The sequence below is a fragment of the Hevea brasiliensis genome, chromosome 17, assembly GCF_030052815.1.
Source record: "Hevea brasiliensis isolate MT/VB/25A 57/8 chromosome 17, ASM3005281v1, whole genome shotgun sequence".
Taxonomy (NCBI): domain Eukaryota; kingdom Viridiplantae; phylum Streptophyta; class Magnoliopsida; order Malpighiales; family Euphorbiaceae; genus Hevea; species Hevea brasiliensis.
Genome location: NC_079509.1, coordinates 53,556,057 through 53,561,269, shown reverse-complemented (window position 1 = coordinate 53,561,269; position 5,213 = coordinate 53,556,057). Strand labels below are relative to the sequence as shown.

At 35.4% G+C, this 5,213-nt stretch overlaps 1 non-coding gene across 1 annotated transcript; it reads left to right on the top strand.

The window, feature by feature from the left end:
- Positions 1-1,417: 1,417 nt before the first annotated feature.
- LOC131175762 (small nucleolar RNA R71) lies at positions 1,418-1,524 on the top strand. Its single transcript, XR_009145952.1, has one exon. It is a non-coding gene; the product is annotated as a small nucleolar RNA R71 (small nucleolar RNA).
- Positions 1,525-5,213: the final 3,689 nt, after the last annotated feature.

Here is a 5,213-nt window from a genome sequence, read left to right as displayed (position 1 = left end):
CTTCATTTTCTCATAGATAGACAATGGCATCAGACTAACACTGGCTCCAAGATCGCATAAAGCCTTATCTATACTGATATCCCCAATGTGACATGGTATGGAGAAACTTCCAGGATCCTTCAGTTTGGGTGGAAGCTTATTTTGCAAAATAGCACTGCTTTCCTCCGTGAGAGCTACAGTCTCAAATTCCTCCAATTTCTTCTTGTTAGATAAAATCTCCTTCAAAAATTTAGCGTAAGAAGGCATTTGTGCTAAGGCATCAGTGAAAGGAATAGTCACATGCAAAGACTTCAATACCTCCAAAAACTTCCCAAATTGTTTATCCAATTTTGCTTTCTGAAACCTTTGTGGGAATGGTAAAGGTGGCATGTAGGCTTTAGGTGCAACATATTTGGGCTCTTCTTCTTTGCTCTCCCTCTCCTTACTTGCTTTTTCTTCCACTGAATTTTCTTTCTCAGTTTCAATTCTAACTTCAACTTCAGTTTGTTCATCTTCTTCTCTGCTTTTCTTTTCTTCAACTTTCTCTTCAATATTTTTATCCCCATTCTCCAATATTTTTCCACTTCTCAATGTAATAGCCTTGCAATGCTCCCTTGGATTCTCAGGTTGGCTAGGAAGCTTCCCAAATGCTTTGTTACTTGAAGGGCTAGCTTGTTGAGCTATTTGATTCTCTAACATCTTGTTGTGTGTTGCCATTTGATCCACTTTAGATGCTAATTGAGAAATCATTTCTTGTTGACTTTGATGGCTCACAAGTAGAGTTTCAATCATAGATTCCAATCTAGCTGTCTTGTCTAGTTATGCTTGTTGTGGTAGAGGTGGAGCAGGTACATTTTGAGGTTTAGAAATTCCAGGAGGAGGACCTCTATTCTGCTGAAAATTCTGATGTTGTTGATACCCAGAAGGTTGCTGAAAATTCTGATTCTGTCCTTGTCTACCTCCCCAAGAGAAATTGGGGTGGTTTCTCCATGCTGGATCATAAGTTGCAGAAAATGAGTTACCACCTGGTCTTTGATTGTAGTTCCCCACATAATCCACTTGCTCACTTGAAAAATCTTGATTAAGTGCAGAAAAATCTGCTGCACAATTGACATTTGCAGCTCCAATTTCTAGTGAATTACTAGAACCTCCGGCTGAAGAATCTACTTTCATACTTAACTTGTCCATCTTCCTTGTCAAAGCATCAAACTTAGCATTAATCATATTCATGGCATCAAGCTCAAACATACCAGATGGTTTCTTGATCTCATTCCTCTCACAACTCCATTGGTAGTTGTTATAAGCAATTTTATCAAGAGCGGAAAAAGCTTCATCTTCAGATTTCTCCGTAAGATCACCTCCAGAAGATGCATCAATCGTACTTCTAATAGCTGGTGAAACTCCATTGTAAAAGTGTTGAACAAGCATCCACTTAGGAATCCCATGATGTGGACAACTCCTTTGCAAATCCTTGTACCTCTCCCATGCTTCATACAAGCTCTCATCATCTCTAGGTTTAAAAGAAGTCAGCTCATTTCTTAGCTTAGCTGTCTTGCTTGGTGGAAAATATTGAGCCTATAATACTTGAGACAGTTCATCCCATGTTGTGATAGAACCCGTGGCAAAGAATGTAACCACTCTCTAGCTCGGTCCTTCAGAGAAAAAGGAAATAATCTGAGTCGAATTGCATCATCAGAAACTCCATTTATCTTCAACATATCACTGATCTCAAGAAAGTGTGCCAGATGCACATGTGGACTTTCACTTGGATTTCCTCCAAATTGTGCTTGTTGTACCATTTGACAGAGTGCAGGCTTCAGTTCAAAATTATTAGCTTCTACCCTTGGTCTTGTGATACTTTGCATGAAATCTCCAATGTTAGGATAGGCATGATCCTTCACAGAGCGGTTGTTATTGTTATTGTTGTTGTCAGCCATTTCTTCTTGTAATTGCTCTTGCTCTTGTGCTCTTTCTTGTTGTTGTTGAGCTTTAATTTCAGCTTTTCTCCTCTTAGATTCTGCTCTTAAAGCTTTTGCTGTCTTCTCTATTTCTGGGTCAAAGAATAGATTGATTTCTTCACTTTTTGTCCTTCTCATAAAATAAAGCACCTGAAAAACAAAAAAAATAAACAAATTCTCAAAGTAAAATGGTAAAAAGAAAATAAAATAAAATACCCAAATTAACCAAACAAACAATTGTTCAATATCAAACAAAAAATCAAATCCCCGGCAACGGCGCCAAAAACTTGATGTGGCGAATCCGCAAGTATACGGGTCGTCTCAAGTAATAAAGTGATGAATCAAGTATCGTTCCCACGAGGATTTGCTGTTTGATTACTAAACTATGAATGAAGCGATTATTTGGGCTAATGATTAATGAATAAATGGTAAATGTAAATGAGCAAGGTAAATTGATTAATCCAATTGAAATGGGTAAAGAGCAAACAAATAAATTCTAATTCTAGCTCGCAATTAAACTAAAATTAACAATGGGTAATTTAAGCAAAAGTCTATTTATGGTAAAAGTGATTCCAGAGTTGGGGGTTTATGCATAAATTAGTTGGGATTTGTCTTGGGCATTCCAATTTTTAAGGAAAAATAGAGTTTGAAGGAAATTGATTCTAAATCCCTTTGATATCTTTTTCAAGCAAATCAAAGTGTATTCTAAAATAACCAAACCTACTTTCGTATGTATTTGATTACTTTAAAACCCATTAAGTTTTGTAACCAATAATTAATTCCTCTTAAAGTCCTAGTTTATTTCTAAATCTAGGTGATTTTAAGTTCTAATCCATGATTACCCATCAATGACTTTCACCTTTCGGTCCTTCAATCAAAGATTAACACAATACCCAATGGGTACCAACATTAGGCAAGTAAATCAAGCACACAAGGAAGGAGTCAAAACTCATATTCATATAAAATAAGGAAATACCCAGTCTAAATCCACAAATTAATCTAAGACATATTTCCCAACTCTGAAATATAAAGAAATTACTCACTCATGATGGTATTTACAAGAAATATTGATGGAAAAGTAAAGAAAAACATGATAAGAGGACTGAAATAGAAAAACCCAGGTGGAAGAACCAAAGTCTCTGGTTTCTGGAGCTCCAAAGCTGTGCGTGACTCCTCCCCAAAAGAAAATGGCGTCTCCTCCCTTTTCTCTATTCTCTTTTTTTCTTTCCTTTTTTTCTTTCCTCCCTTTCCTCCCTTGGCAAAAATAAGGAAATGATGAATTTATATGGTCCCTAAAAGTTGCCCTAAAAGTAAATAAAAGACAAGGAGTGGATAGGAAATGAGGTGTAAAATTATCCAAGTCAGCAGCACTATTCACGTTCTGGGCAGTCTGCTTAGGGTTCGGCTTAACCCTAAGCAGCTTCTTAGCAAATTTAGCCTCTGGTCGCACTGTCTGCTTAAGGTTAAGTAGACCTTCAGCAAATCTCGACAGACTTATAGTAAAATGGACTTTTCTGCTCATGCTTGACTTGTGTTGCACCTTAAGCATTGCCGCTTTACCCTAAGCATGACCTTAAGCAGAGTCTCAAGCAAATTTCGGCTAGTTTGCTCTTTCAAGGCTTGATTTCTTCAACTTTCCTCCATGCTTAAAGAACTTCAAATCTCTTCAAATTATTTCCTATTGCACTCATTGATCTTCGATTTGCCACAAAATCCTATCAAAAACAACAAAATTACGAAAATCAAATATAAAGTATCTAAAGTTAACAAATAAGCTAAAATAAAGCTAAAAACATAAAATATACTAAAATATAAGGGCAAAATGGATGCAAAACTACCCTAAAATGCCTATATGAAATGAGTGTAAAAAATTCCCCCAAACTCAAACATTTGCTTGTCCTCAAGCAAATTAAAACAATTAATACAATTTGGGGTACCTTACCTTAAATTTATGAAAATTACTTATCCAAACTCTCAAGCTTACTTTTAGCCACCAACAAACCATATACCCACTTTCAAGATGCAAAGAATTCAGTCCTTACCAAAGTTATCACCGCTTAGCCTTGGGTCAATTATCCATATCATCAAGCCCAAACCAATCAATCACAGAGAATAATCATGCCTAAATAGACATTAGGGTAATCCATAAACTAAAGTGTCTCAAATAATGATGGAAGTAAATGGATGGATTTAATGATATCCCAATCCCATAGGCAATTCTCCTATTCCAATCTCCACTAATGTAGCAAAACACCATCAAAAGATCAAAAGGACTTTCAAGGGTCGTAATGGGGCTAAGGGGGTGATAATGTGGCTAACAAGAAAGGGATAAGGGTAACAAAATATGAGAATAATCAAATTATTAAAAGATCAAGACACAAATTTTTTTTTTTATTTTTATTTTTTAATTTTTTTTAGGAAGGATTTGGGAGAAGGAACTTTACAACTATTCACCAATGCTAGCATATAATTTTGAAGCTTTTAGAGGGACTATATAAATAATATTGACTTTGAATTACAATTGTCCCTTTCAATTCACCCCCAAACTCATTTCTTTGTGTACTTGGGTGGTGAATTACTTTACATACCATAATTGAATTTGCTAGCCCTTTTTTTTTTTTTAGTCACTTCTCCCAAGTAATTATTATTATTATTATTATTATTTTTTAAGTGTATCTATCACTCAAAGAATTATTCTCATGGAGGGTAGGTAAGTGTTTGGGTTTATGGCTAGGCATTAATGTGGGTTCCAAAGGAATAAGAGGGATAAATGTAGGCTCAAATTGGTTCCAAAGGGAAATTTTTAAGTGAGGTTGGCTAAGGCTAAAATATGGGTTTAAAATTCAAAGAATGCCTAGATCATTTCTTTTTCAAGTGTATGCTATGATTTCGCCTTGAAAGGTTTAGAAAGATTGTTCTAGGATTGGTGAGACATCAATTAGCTACTTCTCACCCAAGAGTTTTCTCTAGGCACTCAAAGTCAACGCAATTGATTGGGTGGCCCTTGGCTAAGAAGATATAAACTAAAGCAAGAATCTAATAAATTTGCACCTATCTAGAGCTTTCAATCCATCAAACCCTTCTAAAAGTAAGCTCAATTGCTCTTCAAAGCAACTCTCAATCCTCTAAGGACAAGGTAAAAATTTATTTTTATGATATGCATGATCCTAAAGTAAATGCATAAATCGAATTAAAATTAAGTGTAATCTATATGAAGACTATATGCAAATATATGTATGTAGGTATAGACATGTGTGTGGTATATGTATAAGTATA